The following is a 20,561-nucleotide window of genomic DNA, read 5'->3' on the forward strand; positions in this document are numbered from 1 at the left end:
TTCGAACTCTTCAGGCCCGAGGTTTTCTATAAACATAATGTTGAAAAGGAAGGGTATACTCATAGTCGCAATGCCACAAAAAGGGCTTAGGTCAAGCATAGGTTGACGTAATCCGATAGCATTACCAATCATGGTTATCAATCTGCCTATTTGAATCGGTGCTCGTTCATCTTGGATAAGGCGGTCAAAGTTCGCCAACATAAAAGTGGCACCATTCACTGGACGGTTCTGGGAAGCACAAAATATGATGAAGAGTTCATCACATGATATTGTAGTAGTATTTGACTTCTTCCCAAAAATGTATGTTTCCAGAAAGAAAATCATGTTCCGGGTTATGTATGTTTCCAGAAAGAAAATCATGTTCCTCGGGGTCGTCATTTCCAGTCAAACTTCCCCAAAAATGTTCAAGTTCTCTATATTCAAAAAGGTCTTCTTGGCTCATTGTGAATGTATCAAAAGAGGTAGGGAAACCTAAAAGGTTAGTAAAGTCTTGAATGTTAAATTGATACTCCATGTTGAACATTCTGAACTGAATGAAACCTCTGCTTATTCCTTTTCCATGACTGGGTAGATAGATCAGAGAGCTAAGGAATTCTAGAGTCAGTCTCCGGTAAGTGACGAATTGTCTTCGAATAGGAGTGGTTTCCCACCCTATTTGACTCAGCAAATACATGACACTTTCTCTTAGTCAAAGGGCAGTCATTGCCCAGTCATCAGCATACAAGCTAGGTAGCATCTCTCTCTCTGCTAGTTCCTCAAACTTTTGTGTCTGAGCTTTCCCTCTGAATTTGATACCCATACGATCAATTTGTCCCATCAGGTTAGTGTTAGCTAGAGAAAAGAAAAACAAGAGTTTTAGTCAGGATTTGGCCAAATGCCGAAAGAAGAAAAGAAGAAATTTTTTATAAATTAAAATAAATGAAGAATGAATACTAAATAAAATTTAAAAGAATAGTCAAAGAAGAAATAAAAAATAAAAAAATTTGTGGGTTGTCTCCCACGAAGCGCTTTGTTTAATGTCGCAAGCTCGACATAAAAACTATCAAATATAATCTATAAATTCTGGAGGCATTACGTCTAAGTGTAGGACTTGCGAATCTTCATTGTTCTCAGCATAATGATAATGTTTTAGACGCTGCCCGTTTACGATAAATGGTTCAGTAGATTTTCCTTTAATTTCCACCGCTCCACTTGGAAAGACATTGGTGATTTGGAAAGGGCCTGACCATCTAGAACGTAGTTTTCCTGGGAATAACTTAAGTCTAGAGTTGAACAAAAGGACTATATCGCCTTGTTTTAAGATTTTTCTTGATATACGTTTATCATGCCATTTTTTCGTTCTTTCTTTGTAGATTCTGGCATTTTCGTAGGCGTCTTGTCGAAGTTCCTCTAATTCGTTTATGTCAAGAATTCGCTTTTCACCAGCGGCCTTATAGTTTAAATTTAGATTTTTAATAGCCTAGTAGGCCTTATGTTCTAATTCTACCGGGAGATGGCAAGATTTTCCATAAATAAGCTTAAATGGGGTTGTTCCTATGGTAGTTTTGTAAGCGGTTCGATATGCCCATAAAGCTTCGGATAGTTTTGATGACCAGTCTTTCCTTGAGGTGGCAACTGTTTTTTCTAATATTTGTTTAATTTCTCTGTTAGACACTTCCACTTGTCCACTGGTTTGAGGATGGTAAGGTGTTGCTACTTGATGCTTTACACCATACTTAAACAGTAGTTTTTCGAGTACCTTAGATATGAAATGCGATCCTCCATCAGTGACTACTATTCTTGGGACACCAAATCTTGGGAAAATTATATTCTTAAAGAGTCTAGTTACAACTCGTGTGTCGTTTGTTGGAGAAGCTATAGCTTCAATCCATTTTGATACGTAGTCAACTACTACGAGTATGTACTTGTTACCAAAAGAAGGCGGAAAAGGTCCCATGAAATCTATTCCCCACACGTCGAAAATCTCTACTTCCAAAATGCCCTTTTGTGGCATCTCGTCACGTCTAGATATGTTTCCTGTGTGTTGACATCTATCATATTTCTTGATGGCATTATGTACATCTTTCCATATGTTTGGCCAATAAAGACCGGCTTGTAGGATTTTAGAACAGGTCTTGGATGTACTTGCATGTCCACCATAAGGAGCGGAGTGACAGTGTTGGATTATATTTTCTACCTCTTCTTCAGGTATACACCGACGGAAAATACCATCGGGGCCTCTTTTGAAAAGTAAAGGGTCATCCCAGTAATAATGTTTTATGTCATGGAAGAATCGTTTCTTTTATTGGTAAGATAGATTAGGTGGAACTATTCCGGCAGCTAAATAATTGACGAGATCGGCGTACCATGGTGTAACACATATAGCTAGGGTGGTCTCTACCTGTTTATCAGCTTTATTTTCTTCCAAAGTAGCTATAAGTTTATCGTACGAGAAATCATCATTGATCGATGTTCTTTCCGGTTCCAGGTTTTCAAGTCTAGAGAGGTGATCTGCTACTACGTTTTCAGTTCCTTTCTTATCTTTGATATCCAAATCGAATTCTTGTAGCAACAAAATCCACCTTAGGAGTCTAGGTTTAGCGTCCTTTTTTGTTAAGAGGTACTTAATGGCGGCGTGGTCAGTGTAAACGATTATTTTAGCTCCGACCAAGTAAGAACGAAATTTATCTAGTGCAAACACCACTGCTAAAAGTTCTTTCTTGGTCGTGGTGTAATTCATTTGTGCTTCGTCTAGGGTTCTACTTGCGTAATATATGACGTGAAGCTTTTTATCTTTTCGTTGTCCTAAAACAGCGCCTACGGCGTAGTCACTTGCGTCACACATTATTTCGAATGGTTCATTCCAATCCGAAGCCTGCATTACGGGCGCGGAGATCAATGCTTGTATTAGCGTTTGAAATGCTTCTAAACATTTATTGTCGAAGATGAATTCAGCATCTTTCATCAATAATCCGGTTAAAGGTTTAGTTATTTTAGAGAAATCTTTAATGAATCGTCGGTAAAAACCGGCATGTCCTAAGAAGCTTCGTACTTCTCTCACAGTTTTCGGAGGTTGAAGGTTTTCGATTACTTCTATTTTGGCTTTGTCTACTTCAATTCCTCTATTTGATATGATGTGTCCTAAAACAATTCCTTCTTGTACCATAAAGTGACATTTTTCCCAATTAAGTACTAGGTTTACTTTTACACATCTTTCTAGAACTCTTTCTAGGTTTTCAAGACATTCTTCAAAGCTTTGTCCGCATACGGAAAAATCATCCATAAATACTTCCATGATGTTTTCGAGAAAATCGGCGAATATTGCCATCATGCACCTTTAGAAGGTTGCAGGAGCATTGCACAAGCCGAACGACATTCGTCGATAAGCGAAGGTACCAAAAGGACATGTGAATGTTGTCTTTTCTTGCTCATCAGGATGAATTGGTATTTGAAAGAAGCCTGAGATCCGTCTAGATAGCAGAAATGAGAATGTTTTGCTAATCGTTCTAACATTTGGTCAATGAATGGTAAAGGGAAATGATCTTTTCGGGTTGCTTTGTTTAGTTTCCTATAGTCAATGCACATTCTCCATCCCGATTCGATTCGTTTGGTTATAGTTTCTCCTTTTTCAATTTTAATAACTGTTATACCTCCTTTCTTTGGTACTACGTGTACAGGACTAACCCATTTGCTATCAGATATAGGATATATGATACCTGCCTCTAATAACTTTGTTACTTCCTTTTTCACTACCTCACTCAGGACCGGGTTTAGTCTCCTCTGATGTTCCCTAGAAGTTTTACAGTCTTCTTCTAGCATGATGCGGTGCATACAAATAGAAGGACTTATCCCTTTAAGATCAGTGATGTTGTATCCTAGTGCGGTTGGGTATTTTCTTAAGATATGTAGGAGTTTTTCGGTTTCGAGTTTTCCTAGGTCTGCATTAACTATCACTGGTCATTCAAGTTCTAAGTCTAGGAATTCATATCTCAGATTTTTGGGAAGTGTTTTCAGGTCGAGGTTTGGTTTCTTAAGGCATTGCGTAGGATCCGATGTCATTGCTAAACATTGGTTAAGTCTGTCTTCTACACGATAGTCAGACAATTTGTCATTTTCTAACTCTGTTTCTTTTATGCATTCATCGATGATATCCATGAAGTAACATGTGTCGTCTATTGCAGGTGCTTTCAAAAATTGGGAAAGAATGAACTCAATTTTCTCTTCTCCTACTTCGAAAGTGAGTCGTCCTCGTTTTACGTCTATGATAGCACCGGCGGTTGCTAAGAATGGTCTTCCCAATATAATGGGTGTAACTTCATCTTCTCTTATGTCCATAATTATAAAATCGGTTGGAATGTAGAATTGACCTATGCGCACGGGAACATTTTCAAGAATTCCTACAGGATATCTAACGGAACGATCTGCTAATTGCACAAACATTTTAGTTGGTCTTAATTCTCCCATTTCCAGTTTCTTGCATATGGATAAAGGCATAACACTGATACCAGCTCCTAAATCGCATAGAGCTTTGTCTATGACAAATTTTCCTATGTGACAGGGTATAGAGAAACTACCAGGATCTTTAAGTTTAGGAGGCATATTCTGGATTATAGTGCTGCATTCAGCAGTGAGTGTAACGGTTTCGCTCTCTTCAAGTTTCCTTTTATTAGAAAGAATTTCTTTTAAGAACTTAGCATATGAGGGCATCTGCGTAATAGCTTCTGTAAAAGGAATTGTGACGTTTAATTGTTTCAGTAAGTCAACAAATTTTTTAAATTGGCCCGCATCTTTGGTTTTAATAAGCCTTTGAGGGTAAGGGATAGGTGGTTTATAAGGTGGTGGAGGTACATAAGGTTCTTTCTTTTCTACGGTCGACACCATCTATGAGTGCATCCTATGATCGCGACTTTTGGAAACGGTTACAAATGAGAGTAATATAAATAGAGCCAAAGAGCCAACCCTGCAGCTCTCTCTCTCTCTCGATCTCGCTTCTTTTTCCGCCGTGCAAGCATTTACAGCATTAATTTTCTACAGCTTTCTATTATTAGAAATTTTTATTTCCTTTTCTTTTCCATTCAATTTTCAGAGCACTTAATTAATTTTTCACACAATAGTTTCTACACCGGAAATTATTGTGTATCTTTTACTAGATCTAACCTTATGTTAGATCATAGTATTTTATTCCTTTGTTTTTATTTTCCTGTCCGATTGAAGATTGCAAGAACAAATCCAACCGGTCTGTGGTGGAGTGTTCAAGATTCCTATTAATTATTCAGGTTCTTTAATTTATTGTTTTAATTTATATATGCTCTGCATTACTGTTTATTTATATTGTTTGCCTGATATGGTTTTATTTAAGCATGATAATTGTTCAGACCTGTTTAGCATGTCCGACTAATTAATTTAGATATCGGTATGTAAAGTAAGCGGAATAAGGAATCAAAACTAAGTTGGTTTAATTTTATTTAAAATTAAAGTCACTCTTTTTATGGTCTCAATTTACAGAGTTAATACCAAGGTTTTTGTACGAAAGTAAAAGACATAAAGAAGTTAAAATCAATAGAACGACGGTTTGAGTTTTTAACTGGACAGTGTAAATTAGACATTAATTCTAAATCAGGGCGAAAGCAATTTTTAGAGTTAATTAAATTCTAATCTTTTTCAAAAAGTATTTTTAAAGGTTAAATGTGAGGACGAGAGTTAAGCATTTAAGCTTAATTATATAATCTAAGTCAATAGAGCGAGAGTTTGAGACGAGGGTGTTTAAACGGTTATTATTTTAATGAAAAGAGTTTCTATAGATTCTGTTGTTTTCAAAAAGTGATTTTGGACTTAACTAATAAGTGACAGCTACGTTAACATAAAGTCATAGTCTATTCAACAGAGCGAGAGTTTGAGATAAGACTTTTAAATCAATAGTGTCTACTGAAAAGATTTATTTTAAAAAACCAAGAAACCAACGAAGATTTGATTCCCTAATTACGACGAACTACATACCGATATCTGCTTAATTGATATTTAAATTAGATCCAATATTTAGTTTTACTTTTCCCCCTAATCATCAAAGTATCATCCACCTTAGCTTTGCGAAGTAACCTTAGAAAAACGGTATATCGATTCATAAGTCCCTGTGGGATCGATATCTTTTAAAAGTACGCGATAGAACTGTGCACTTGCAGTTAGTACCCCAATGGACTTATAAAGTCACGATCAAGTTTTTGGCGCCGTTGCCGGGGACTTTTATTTAGTCGATATCGTAACCCTTCTGTTACGCTGTAGAGACTAAGGCAATTTTTTTCTTTCTTTCGTTGATTTGTATGCCACACACTCGCTCACAAGGCGAGCCGTTTTACTTACGAATCAACGACATTGCACTATATCTCCGAGTCTTACGACGAAATCGGGAATATCGTCCTGCAAACAATCTCCCTCCTATCGAAGTGCCCGACCTCAAAAATCTTCTTCATTCGCCGATACCCGAGATGGCAGAACCAGCTCGTGCTCTTCGAGATTACGCCGCTCCATCGCAAGATGAGCCGCATTCGAGTATTGCTCCACCCGCAATCGAAGCAAACAACTTCGAACTTAAACCTTCACTGTTACAAGCAGTGCAACAGAATCAATTCTCTGGAAATCCTACCGAGGATCCAAACCTTCATTTATCCGTATTTGTCCACTACGCTGATACTGTTAAAGCTAATGGTGTCACTTCAGAGGCGATTCGACTTCGTCTTTTTCCCTTCTCGTTAAGAGATAAAGCTAGAAGATGGCTTCAGTCTCTTCCTTCCAACTCAGTCACCACATGGAATGAGTTGAAGAAAGTCTTTCTTGCCCGATATTTTCCTCCAAGCAAAACAGCTATGTTGAGAGCCCAGATAAATGGATTTAAACAGAAAGATAACGAGTCTCTTTTCGAAGCATGGGAAAGATACAAAGACATGATGAGACTTTGTCCACACCATGGTTTAGAGGACTGGTTATTAATTCATACCTTCTATAATGGTCTCTTATACAACACAAGGTTAACAATAGACGCCGCCGCAGGTGGTGCGCTTATGGATAAACCTTATGCCGATGCTTATCAACTTATCGAGAGCATGGCCCAAAACCATTATCAGTGGCGAAGCGACCGAACAATGGTAGAAAAACCTCAAACGAAAAGTGGCATGTACGAGATAAGTAGCCTTGATCATGTTAATGCAAAAGTGGATGCTCTGGCCCAGAAAATTGAAAGTTTAAATGTATCACCTCCAGCCACCGTGGTTGCCGCAGCTCAAAATTGCGAAGTCTGTGGAATCCAAGGTCACACTCCTGCAGATTGTCAACTCCTAACAGGAATCCAAGCAGAGAAAGTGAATTATGCTCAAGGAAATCCCTACTCGCATACCTATAACTCAAACTGGAAGAACCATCCTAATTTTTCATATAAGAGCAATAATGCTTTATACGCACCAGGACAAGCTCCCAGTCAAGCCCCAGCTATACCCCCTGGATATCAAAAGCCGACCCCATCTACACCTAACAATAATGTTCCTAGGAAATCCAACTTGGAAATCATGATGGAGAACTTCATAGCCTCTCAACAGCAAACCAATAAAGATTTCTTAAACCAGAATGTACACACTAGCGAACAAATTAAACAATTAGCAAGTAAAGTAGATGCCCTGGCTACCCATAACAAAATGCTGGAAACACAAATATCACAAGTAGCTCAACAACAAGCGCCTACCGCTGCCCCAACTGGTACATTTCCTGGACAACCCCAACCTAATCCGAAAAGCCACGCTCATGCAATCATATTGAGAAGTGGAACAGAGGTAGAAGGACCACCTGATCCAAGAATTGAAAACCAAAACTCTAAAAAGTCAACTGAGGAAGAAAATAAACCTAAGGAAAAGGAGGAGAGTAATAAGGAAACCGTAGAAAAGAAAGAACCTTATGTACCTCCACCACCTTATAAACCACCTATCCCTTACCCTCAAAGGCTTATTAAAACCAAAGATGCGGGCCAATTTAAAAAATTTGTTGACTTACTGAAACAATTAAACGTCACAATTCCTTTTACAGAAGCTATTACGCAGATGCCCTCATATGCTAAGTTCTTAAAAGAAATTCTTTCTAATAAAAGGAAACTTGAAGAGAGCGAAACCGTTACACTCACTGCTGAATGCAGCACTATAATCCAGAATATGCCTCCTAAACTTAAAGATCCTGGTAGTTTCTCTATACCCTGTCACATAGGAAAATTTGTCATAGACAAAGCTCTATGCGATTTAGGAGCTGGTATCAGTGTTATGCCTTTATCCATATGCAAGAAACTGGAAATGGGAGAATTAAGACCAACTAAAATGTCTGTGCAATTAGCAGATCGTTCCGTTAGATATCCTGTAGGAATTCTTGAAAACGTTCCCGTGCGCATAGGTCAATTCTACATTCCAACCGATTTTATAATTATGGACATAAGAGAAGATGAAGTTACACCCATTATATTGGGAAGACCATTCTTAGCAACCGCCGGTGCTATCATAGACGTAAAACGAGGACGACTCACTTTCGAAGTAGGAGAAGAGAAAATTGAGTTCATTCTTTCCCAATTTTTGAAAGCACCTGCAATAGACGACACATGTTACTTCATGGATATCATCGATGAATGCATAAAAGAAACAGAGTTAGAAAATGACAAATTGTCTGACTATCGTGTAGAAGACAGACTTAACCAATGTTTAGCAATAACATCGGATCCTACGCAATGCCTTAAGAAACCAAACCTCGACCTGAAAACACTTCCCAAAAATCTGAGATATGAATTCCTAGACTTAGAACTTGAACGACCAGTGATAGTTAATGCAGACCTAGGAAAACTCGAAACCGAAAAACTCCTACATATCTTAAGAAAATATCCAACCGCACTAGGATACAACATCACCGATCTTAAAGGATTAAGTCCTTCTATTTGTATGCACCGCATCATGCTAGAAGAAGACTGTAAAACTTCTAGGGAACATCAGAGGAGACTAAACCCGATCCTGAGTGAGGTAGTGAAAAAGGAAGTAACAAAGTTATTAGAGGTAGGTATCATATATCCTATATCTGATAGCAAATGGGTTAGTCCTGTACACGTAGTACCAAAGAAAGGAGGTATAACAGTTATTGAAATTGAAAAAGGAGAAACTATAACCAAACGAATCCAATCGGGATGGAGAATGTGCATTGACTATAGGAAACTAAACAAAGCAACCCGAAAAGATCATTTCCCTTTACCATTCATTGACCAGATGTTAGAACGATTAGCAAAACATTCTCATTTCTGCTATCTAGACGGGTACTCAGGCTTCTTTCAAATACCAATTCATCCTGATGACCAAGAAAAGACAACATTCACATGTCCTTTTGGTACCTTCGCTTATCGACGAATGTCGTTCGGCTTGTGCAATGCTCCTGCAACCTTCCAAAGGTGCATGATGGCAATATTCGCCGATTTTCTCGAAAACATCATGGAAGTATTTATGGATGATTTTTCCGTATGCGGACAAAGCTTTGAAGAATGTCTTGAAAACCTAGAAAGAGTTCTAGAAAGATGTGTAAAAGTAAACCTAGTACTTAATTGGGAAAAATGTCACTTTATGGTACAAGAAGGAATTGTTTTAGGACACATCATATCAAATAGAGGAATTGAAGTAGACAAAGCCAAAATAGAAGTAATCGAAAACCTTCAACCTCCGAAAACTGTGAGAGAAGTACGAAGCTTCTTAGGACATGTCGGTTTTTACCGACGATTCATTAAAGATTTCTCTAAAATAACTAAACCTTTAACCGGATTATTGATGAAAGATGATGGATTCATCTTCGACAATAAATGTTTAGAAGCATTTCAAACGCTAATACAAGCATTGATCTCCGCGCCCGTAATGCAGGCTTCGGTTGGAATGAACCATTCGAAATAATGTGTGACGCAAGTGACTACGCCGTAGGCCCTGTTTTAGGACAACGAAAAGATAAAAAGCTTCACGTCATATATTACGCAAGTAGAACCCTAGACGAAGCACAAATGAATTACACCACGACCGAGAAAGAACTTTTAGCAGTGGTGTTTGCACTAGATAAATTTCGTTCTTACTTGGTCGGAGCTAAAATAATCGTTTACACTGACCACGCCGCTATTAAGTACCTCTTAACAAAAAAGGACGCTAAACCTAGACTCCTAAGGTGGATTATGTTGCTACAAGAATTCGATTTGGAAATCAAAGATAAGAAAGGAACTAAAAACGTAGTAGCAGATCACCTCTCTAGACTTGAAAACCTGGAACCGGAAAGAACATCGATCAACGATGATTTCTGGTACGATAAACTTATAGCTACTTTGGAAGAAAATAAAGCTGATAAACAGGTAGAGACCACCTTAGCTATATGTGTTACACCATGGTACGCTGATCTCGTCAATTATTTAGCTGCCGGAATAGTTCCACCTAATTTATCTTACCAACAAAAGAAACGATTCTTCCATGACATAAAACATTATTACTGGGATGACTCTTTACTTTTCAAAAGAGGCCTCAATGGTATTTTCCGTCGGTGTATACCTGAAGAAGAGATAGAAAATATAATCCAACACTATCACTCCGCTCCTTATGGTGGACATGCAAGTACATCCAAGACCTGCTCTAAAATCCTACAAGCCGGTCTTTATTGGCCAAACATATGGAAGGATGTGCATGCGGCTATTAAGAAATGTGATAGATGTCAACGCACAGGAAACATATCTAGACGTAACGAGATGCCACAAAAGGGCATTTTGGAAGTAGAGATTTTCGACGTGTGGGGAATAGATTTCATGGGACCTTTTCCACCTTCTTTCGGTAACAAGTACATACTCGTAGCGGTTGACTACGTATCAAAATGGATTGAAGCTATAGCTTCTCCAACAAACGACACACGAGTAGTAACTAGACTCTTTAAGAATATAATTTTCCCAAGATTTGGTGTCCCAAGAATAGTAGTCAGTGATGGTGGATCGCATTTCATATCTAAGGTACTCGAAAAACTACTGTTTAAGTATGGTGTAAGACATAGAGTAGCGACACCTTACCATCCTCAAACCAGTGGACAAGTGGAAGTGTCTAACAGAGAAATTAAACAAATATTAGAAAAAACAGTCGCCACCTCAAGGAAAGACTGGTCATCAAAACTATCTGAAGCTTTATGGGCATATCGAACCGCTTACAAAACTCCCATAGGGACAACCCCATTTAAGCTTATTTATGGAAAATCTTGCCACCTCCCGGTAGAATTAGAACATAAGGCCTACTGGGCTATTAAAAATCTAAATTTAAACTATAACGCCGCTGGTGAAAAGCGAATTCTTGACATAAACGAATTAGAGGAACTTCGACAAGACGCCTACGAAAATGCCAGAATCTACAAAGAAAGAACGAAAAAATGGCATGATAAACGTATATCAAGAAAAATCTTCAAACAAGGAGATATAGTCCTTTTGTTCAACTCTAGACTTAAGTTATTCCCAGGAAAACTACGTTCTAGATGGTCAGGCCCTTTCCAAGTCACCAATGTCTTTCCCAGTGGAGCGGTGGAAATTAAAGGAAAATCCATTGAACCATTTATCGTAAACGGGCAGCGTCTAAAACATTATCATTATGCAGAGAACAATGAAGATTCGCAAGTCCTGCACTTAGACGTAATGCCTCCAGAATTTATAGATTATATTTGATGGTTTTTATGTCAAGCTTGCGACATTAAACAAAGCGCTTCGTGGGAGACAACCCACAAATATTTTTTATTTTTATTTCTTCTTTGATTATTCTTTTAAATTTTATTTAGTATTCATTCTTCATTTATTTTAATTTATAAAAAATTTCTTCTTTTCTTCTTTCGGCATTTGGCCAAATCCTGACTAAAACTCTTGTTTTTCTTTTCTCTAGCTAACACTAACCTGATGGGACAAATTGATCGTATGGGTATCAAATTCAGAGGGAAAGCTCAGAAACAAAAGTTTGAGGAACTAGCAGAGAGAGATGTTACCTAGCTTGTATGCTGATGATTGGGAAATGACTGCCCTTGGACTAAGAGAAAGTGTCATGTATTTGCTGAGTCAAATAGGGTGGGAAACCACCCCTATTCGAAGACAATTCGTCACTTACCGGAGACTAACGCTAGAATTTCTTAGCTCCCTGATCTATCTACCCAGTCATGGAAAAGGAATAAGCAGAGGTTTCATTCAGTTCAGAATGTTCAACATGGAGTATCAATTTAACATTCAAGACTTTACTAACCTTTTAGGTTTCCCTACCTCTTTTGATACATTCACAGTGAGCCAAGAAGACCTTTTTGAATATAGAGAACTTGAACATTTTTGGGGAAGTTTGACTGGAAATGACGACCCCGAGGAACATGAGTTTCTTTCTGGAAACATACATAACCCGGCCTTTCGTTATTTCCATAAGATCCTGGCCCACACCCTTTTTGGGAAGAAGTCAAATACTACTACAGTATCACGTGATGAACTCTTCATCATATTTTGTGCTTCCCAGAACCGTCCAGTGAATGGTGCCACTTTTATGTTGGCGAACTTTGACCGCCTTATCCAAGATGAACGAGCACCGATTCAAATAGGCGGATTGATAACCATGATTGGTAATGCTATCGGATTACGTCAACTTATGCTTGACCTAAGCCTTTTTTGTGGCATTGCGACTATGAGGATACCCTTCCTTTTCAACATTATGTTTATAGCAAACCTCGGGCCTGAAGAGTTCGAACTAATAGTTGACAACCAAGTTCTTTGCCTATTCATCTTGCCTAGTCCGAGGACTAGTGTTCATAACCTCAATAACTGGCTCTACAACCTGAACGAAATACCTTCTCCTGCTAGATCTACTGAATCCATCCAGGACTATGAGATTTGTGACGACCAAATTCCTTATGCTGAGTCTGACCCTCAGACACCATCTGGTTATTATGATATTGACTCTCCACCTCAACCTATCCCGACCGAAGAGTCGGCAATACCCGATCTTAGACATCATATGCCCGGAGCTAATTATAACACCACCATTCAAGCTTTGATGTTAGAACAAGACGCCCTCAGAGAAGAGTTAGCTAATATGGGACAAGAATTTCTGGGATACATGAGCAGTATAACAAATCAATTCCACGAGTTGCTAAACCGTGTTAACTCCTTCGCTCCTCCGGCCAGAGATCCTGCAAGTGGCTAGAAGTTGTTTTTCTTAGTTACTTAGTTTTAGTTTAGGCTATTTATTAGTTTTGTTTCACATTATTTTTAATATTAGTATTTGTTTTTCTTTCGCATGTTTGCTTTTGTCTTCCAATGTTACATTATGATTATTTTATGAAGCTATTGCATTATTAGTTTATTTTATTTTGATCTATGCAATTTCTATAATTACAAGTAATGATATCCACTATATGCTAATAATTACTATGCCTGTTAAAGAAATACATATATTATGGTAGTAGAATAGCATGCAAGGCAATTTAAAAGCATTACAATAGCAAAATAAAATAAGCATAAGCAAAACAAAATAACAAAAATAAAATATAATAATAAAAACAAATTATGAAGCACCCATGCAAGCTGACTGTGTGACGAGCGTCACACACGCCATCACGGTCGTCACACCAAGTGCCTGTGATGCCCGTAACACCCCTGTCACGAGCGTGACACCTTCAGACTAGGTGAACGTTAGTAACCGTTGGGGACACGACCGTTACACCACCCCACTTTTTACCTTCCCCATTCACTTACCCATTTACTCACATTAAACCACATTTATTTATTTTTCACCCACTCCCTTTCCAACTTCCAAAACTTTTCCTATAAATACCCACCATACCTTTCTTTCTACATCATTCCAACAAACCACTCTATCAAAATCCTTTTTCATCCCTTCTCCTCCTTTCAACCCACTTATCAGTATGGCGGGAAACCAACAATTCGGAAATATCATCTTCCGATCCGAAGATGATAATTATCAAAGGGAGCAGTTCGAGCGTTTCCAACAGCGAGGTGTCGTATCTACCAGGTATCCTGATTTAAATTGTTTACAAGAATTAGGATTACTTCAAGGTATACAATGGATGCTCCGCCTTGCTGATTTAACCTTTCTATGCACACACAATCAACCTACCTACCCATCTCTCACCTTAGAATTTTTAAGTTCTTATTCGTACAACACTCCTACCGGTGAAGACGAGTACTTAACCGGCACCGCAACCTTCCGCATGTTCAACACCGAATACTCACTATCCCAGAACTAATTGAGTGCCATGCTACACTTCCCTGTAGGAGACCGAGTCCACCCAAGAATCCCTCCGAACTCCCAGTGGCACATAAACGCCTTCGACCTCTTTAGAAAAATTTCCGGTGTGGAAACCAACAACTGGGATGTACTACTTGCTTCGCATATACATAACCCAACCATCCGGTATTTTATCCGCATCCTGCAAAACACAGTTTTTGGAAGACCGAACAACAACAAAGTCAACGCCAAGGAATTATTCTTCCTCCACTGCGTCTTTGAAATGGATACAAAGGTAAACGCTGCTTCTTTCTTATTTCATCATATCCGCACCCTATGTGCTAGAGGCCGTCAACCTTTTATGATTGGAGGATTAATAACCACAATAGCACTTGGTTTAATCCTAGGGGACCGACTCCAAAATTTACAATCTCTGCCACCCCTATTTATGGATATAAGCTATTGTCGGTCCAGCCGCCTAATCAAAAACAGGGTAGGCGGAAGATACTATCTTATGGTAAACAACCAAGAAGTCCCAACCATTGTTTTACCCAACATTGCCCTCACAGATGTCACCAACATTGCCCTAACAACGAAGTAATGCAACTAATGCGCCAGATGCAACAACAATAGGAAGCGAGGAATGCAATAACCGACCAGCGGTTCACTGAGTTGCTCAGTAGGTTTGACGACTTAGGAGTACGTCAACGATCACCAGGTCCAAGAACAAGAGGCAGCAGGCAGCATTGACTTTAGTTTCTTTTTCTTTTTCTATTTCTTTTGTTTTCTTTGAAACATTGGGGACAATGTTTCATTTAAGTGTGGGGGGGGGGGGGGGGGGGGGGGAAACCTTGTTCTTTCAACCTTCCCTTTTCAAGTATGTTATTTTCCCTTTCATTGTTATTTCCCTTTCTTATTATATTTAAAAATAAAAATAAAAATTATTATAATATATATTTATTTTAAGTTAAGTCCCTAGTGTGAAAAATTCTTATTATCTATTCCCCTCAATTTTCTTGAGCCATAACAAAAATTCAACACACTCAGTAAATATAAAGGTTGCTTATTTTATCAAACTTGAGTGAAATCAAGACAAAATTATTACCATACCAACGCTCTAAACAAACCTCAACATGTCAGATCAGAAAAGTACCTATTATACCAATCCCTTAAACTTTTAGTTTTATAGTAACCCCGAGTAGTTTATACAAGAAGTCAGCACCATCTTAATAGCAAACTACGTGGAGAGCCGATGAATATAAGTGAATGATTCCCAAAATAACAAAAAAAATATATATATCAGGAAATGCACTAATTAAGTTAGGTGATCCTTACCAGATCATTTAATCTAAAGGTTGCAGATCATACAAAAGCATAGTACGAAAGATCCATTATGAGTTGGTTCAGCAGGTATCTGGTGCTGAACTTAGTAGGGCGGACTACGGTCCGATCCCCCATAATCTGCAATGGACTAAATAACGAAGTTATCCAACTTATGTACCAGAACTTCAAGCTAAAAAGGGGATCAGAATCACTAACCGGTTACTCCACTATGTGCGCGAAAAGATAAAGGGCTTAATGTGATTTCGCTAGAATGAAAACGGGTGAAATAAGAGTAAAGGAACTAGGATAGCTATAATAGCATTACTCGAACTGGTTTGCATAAGGTGGGGTTATCTGAGGTTGTGACGGTAGTTGTTGATGTCAAGATTAAACTTAAGTTACTTCTAAACAAGGTTTACATGCAACCTAGTACGAATTGATGTGTGTTTTGAAATTTCATCTGGCCAAATTTTTAAAACGATTTCTATACTGTATCTTGCTTGAGGACAAGCAAAGGTCTAAGTATGGGGGAGTTTGATAACATGAAATAATATCACATTTTTGGACTCGATTTAATTAAATTATATTATTATTTGTTTCAATTTATTTCATATTATTCGATATTACGTGGTATTTTCCCTTCTATTTGTCTCAAGTAACTTATTTGAAGCATAAGTGAAAAAGGAAAAAAAGGGGGTGAAAAAGAGGATGAAAGCAAATTCCACTAAAGCCCAGCCCACAATTACAAGTCAGGAACGCTGAAGCTGTGACGACCGCCACACAAGGTGTGACGAGCGTCACGCCCTGCTACTTTGTGTTACGAGCGTAACACATGGTGTGACGAACGTCACACCCCACTCCTATATTTTTGGCTTTTGACGCGTAACAGAGGCACGTTGAAGCTATTCTTCCGCTTGACTCGTTGAAACGTGAAGCTTACTTACTGAAGGCATTTTGGGAAAACGGTTACAAAAGGGACTAATATAAATAGAACCAAAGATCCAACCCTGAAGCTCTCGCTTCCCTTTCCGCCGTGCAAGCATTTACAACACTAATTTTCTACAGCTTTCTATTATTAGCAATTTTTATTTCCTTTTCTTTTCCAGTCAATTTTCAGAGCACTTAATTAATTTTTCACACGATAGTTTCTACACCGGAAACTATTGTGTATCTTTTACTGGATCTAACCTTACGTTAGATCATAGTATTTTTATCCCTTTGCTTTTATTTTCCTGTCCGATTGAAGAGTGCAAGAACAAATCCAACCGGTCTGTGGTGGAGTGTTCAAGATTCCTATTAATTATTCAGGTTCTTTAATTTATTGTTTTAATTTATATATGCTCTGCATTGCTGTTTATTTATATTGTTTGCCTGATATGGTTTTATTTAAGCATGATAATTGTTTAGACCTGTTTAGCATGTCCGGCTAATTAATTTAGATATCGGTATGTAAAGTAAGCAGAATGAAGGAATCAAAACTAAGTTGGTATAATTGTATTTAAAAATAAAGTCACTCTTTTTATGGTCTCAATTTACAGAGTTAATACCAAGGTTTTTGTACGAGAGTAAAAGACATAAAGAAGTTAAAATCAATAGAACGACGGTTTGAGTTTTTAACTGGACAGTGTAAATTGGACATTAATTCTAAATCAGGGCGAAAGCAATTTTTAGAGTTAATTAAATCCTAATCTTTTTCAAAAAGTATTTTTAAAGGTTAAATGTGAGGACGAGAGTTAAGCATTTAAGTTTAATTATATAATCTAAGTCAATAGAGCGAGAGTTTGAGACGAGGGTGTTTAAACGGTTATTATTTTAATGAAAAGAGTTTCTATAGATTCTGTTGTTTTCAAAAAGTGATTTTGGACTTAACTAATAAGTGACAGCTACGTTAATATAAAGTCATAGTCTATTCAACAGAGCAAGAGTTTGAGATAAGACTTTTTAATCAATAATGTCTACTGAAAAGATTTATTTTAAAACCAAGAAACCAACGAAGATTTGATTCCCTAATTACGACGAACTACATACCGATATCCGCTTAATTGATATTTAAATTAGATCCAATTTTAGTTTTACTTCTCCCCCAAATCATCAAAGTATCATCCGCCTTAGCTTTACGAAGTAACCTTAGAAAACGGTATATTGATTCATAAGTCCCTGTGGGATCGATATCTTTTAAAACTACGCAATAAGACTGTGCACTTGCAGTTAGTACCCCAATAGACTTATAAAGTCGCGATCACCAAGCATACAAGGAATTAATATTCAAGCAATTCAATCATTACATACAATACAGTAATCCCAAATTGCACAAAAATATGCCACAAAATAATATACACAACAATACAACAAATATGAAAAGTAGGCAAAACCCACTAGGCAAATAGTCCCCAGCAAAGTCGCCACTTTTCTGTAGCGGGGTATTCGTTACCATTAGAGATATTGGCTAAATCTAAGGTAAACCATACAAGTCGAGTCGCCACCACACTTCTATTTATCCAAAGGAATGGTTAGAAAGCGATCAAAAACCTAAAAGTTTTATCGAATCAAAAACTAGTAAAAATGTCAGAGATCGAGGTAAGGGGGTTGGTTATGCAATGGGAAGGTTTTAAGCACCCAAAACATCCTAGGTACTTCTAGGTAGCCCTTTTCACACTTGTTGTAAGGTTGGTATTTTGTGAAAATTTGTTTGTGCAAACATGATTGAAGAGATGAGAAGAGAATATATAAGTTATTTACAATTTGTGTTTGGATGGATAAACCCATTGCCTACGTACCATCTTAAAAAAGATTAGGATCAAAACCTCGTAGTTCGGGGTAAAAATCTCAAAAATGAGTTGGTGAATTGATTGGTCCAAAAGCCTTAAGGTCTTTTGTTATCCAAGGGAGAAAACTCAACCTAAAACCACAAATCCACCATGTGAGGGTAGCTTCAACATGCTAGTGAGGGGTTAACCCTATAATAAGCATGGAAGACTCATTGTCCATCACTAAGGATATAGGTGAGTATTACATCTACCTCAAGGATAACTCAAACCTAATAGCTAAAGGTTATGAAAAAGTTTTAATTAAGAGAGTGGCCATTGAAACCACAAAAGAGAGTATTTGGATGAGTTATATTTACCAATGAAAAGTATTTACAAAATATGGTCAAGGTTGATTTAAAAGTTCAATCCAAAATAAGTGTTATGGAAAGAAAGTTTGAAAATCAAAAGCAAAAGGCTTAGGTTTCTAATGTTTGAAAACAAATGTTAAATGTTTGCACAAAAGTTTTGGCTTGGGTTAGAGTGGAGGGAAGAAGAAGAATGGCTAAAGTCATAATCATACAAGAGATAAGGGATAAGAAACAAGACCACAAATGGAGTTCCTCTCTTGAGATCATATTGATGATCCAAGTAGCTCCCATCCTTTGGAATATGCAAGCAAAATAAGTGTAAGCTCAAGCAATCAACATAATCAAACAAGCTCTTAGAAGACCCCCAATGCCTCTTGTATCTTTCACTTTGGATGAACATGGCAATGATTCTTCAATTTGATATCTCATAAGATTCCCTAGCACAAAAGTACACACATCAAAGAGTTTTATGAAGCAAATCAAGAATGGACAAGAGTGAGTTTAGAGGTTTGGTCCTTCTAATCCATCTTCAACATTAAGGTCCTTTTACTCCAATTTGCATAGGGAAAGTCCTAGAAACTAAGTCCATTTGTCCATTTCTTTGCATTTGGTCCACAACAATCAAAACAAAACACAAGCACAATAATATATACACAATTATGTGCTCAAGTGAGCAAAAGGCTAATTGCATTAACATAAACATGTGCTCAAATGAGCAAAGGGCAAAAGCAAATGAATAATATGTACAAGAATAGTAAATTGCATAAATGTAAAGAGCAAGAATTAAATGTTAATGGTTAATGGTTAGTGTTAGAGTTAGTATGCCATAAGGCAAATTTAGCGATATGTTAAGCAATCGTAATTGGACTTATGTAGAAGTCACAACTATCTGAGGCCGGTCAATAATAATGTAGGCAACAACACAAGTTAGAGGTCTTGATTAGTGAGTCAAACTCCAACAACTTGCCATGCCAAAAAGAAGATAAGAAATGATCTTGTATTGATTTAGGTCCTTTGCATGATTTAGGAAGCAATCTATCCTTAGTGCAAAGCCATTCACTTGATCCATGATCAAGATGAATTAGATTTGAATCAAGGAAGATTAAACCTCCATGTATCAATGCTAACCATCAACCTTTAACTCATTGATCAAAAAGAAAAAGAAGAAGAAGAAGATGAAGAATTAAAGTGCATTAATGGAAATGGTATGTATTAATCAACAAGCATTGACCAAAGATAGAGAAGATCAAGGTCAAATAATAGAAAACAGAAGCAAAATGAGAATTAGAAGTCAAGAAACAAATAAAATATTTTTGGCATTTTTAATATTTAAAATAAACTTGAATTAAAATAATAAAAGAAAGGTCAAACTTCAAACTCACTTCAAATCAACTTTGAAAAGTCCAAGTGAATTATCCCAAGTTCAACAAGGTCAAACAAAGTTTGACAAAAAAATTCAGCATTTTTAAAAGTCAGAAACTATTTTAAATCAATTAAAAAATGCATAAAAATAACCTAATTGAACTAAAATCTCAAATAAATCTCAAATCAATTAATAAATTGATGAGAATATTTTTCATAGATCTATCATCATTTAAAGAGGTTGGAAAAAATATTTTTGTATTTTTTGAATATCAACAACTATTTTAAATGAATTAAAAATAACCAGAAAAGAGAAAATTACTAAAAAATATCAAATGATAAAATAAAAAATATTAAAAATCATTTTTAGAAAGTAAAAATTAAAAGGAGAAGAATGAAATTGGTCCCATAATTTTTGGATCAATAATTAGAGAGATATGAATTTTTGAAATGAAATGGAATTAAAATAATAAAAGGAAAATAAAATCAGAAAAATGGAAAATAGAAAA

General features: G+C 37.0%; 1 non-coding gene across 1 annotated transcript; it reads right to left on the bottom strand.

Annotated features, from left to right (window-relative positions):
• Positions 1–6,839: 6,839 nt before the first annotated feature.
• Positions 6,840–6,946, bottom strand: LOC127133202 (small nucleolar RNA R71). The gene has a single exon (XR_007807193.1). It is a non-coding gene; the product is annotated as a small nucleolar RNA R71 (small nucleolar RNA).
• Between the last annotated feature and the right edge of the window lie 13,615 nt (positions 6,947–20,561).

This window comes from Lathyrus oleraceus, chromosome 3, assembly GCF_024323335.1.
Source record: "Lathyrus oleraceus cultivar Zhongwan6 chromosome 3, CAAS_Psat_ZW6_1.0, whole genome shotgun sequence".
Taxonomy (NCBI): Eukaryota; Viridiplantae; Streptophyta; class Magnoliopsida; order Fabales; family Fabaceae; genus Lathyrus; species Lathyrus oleraceus.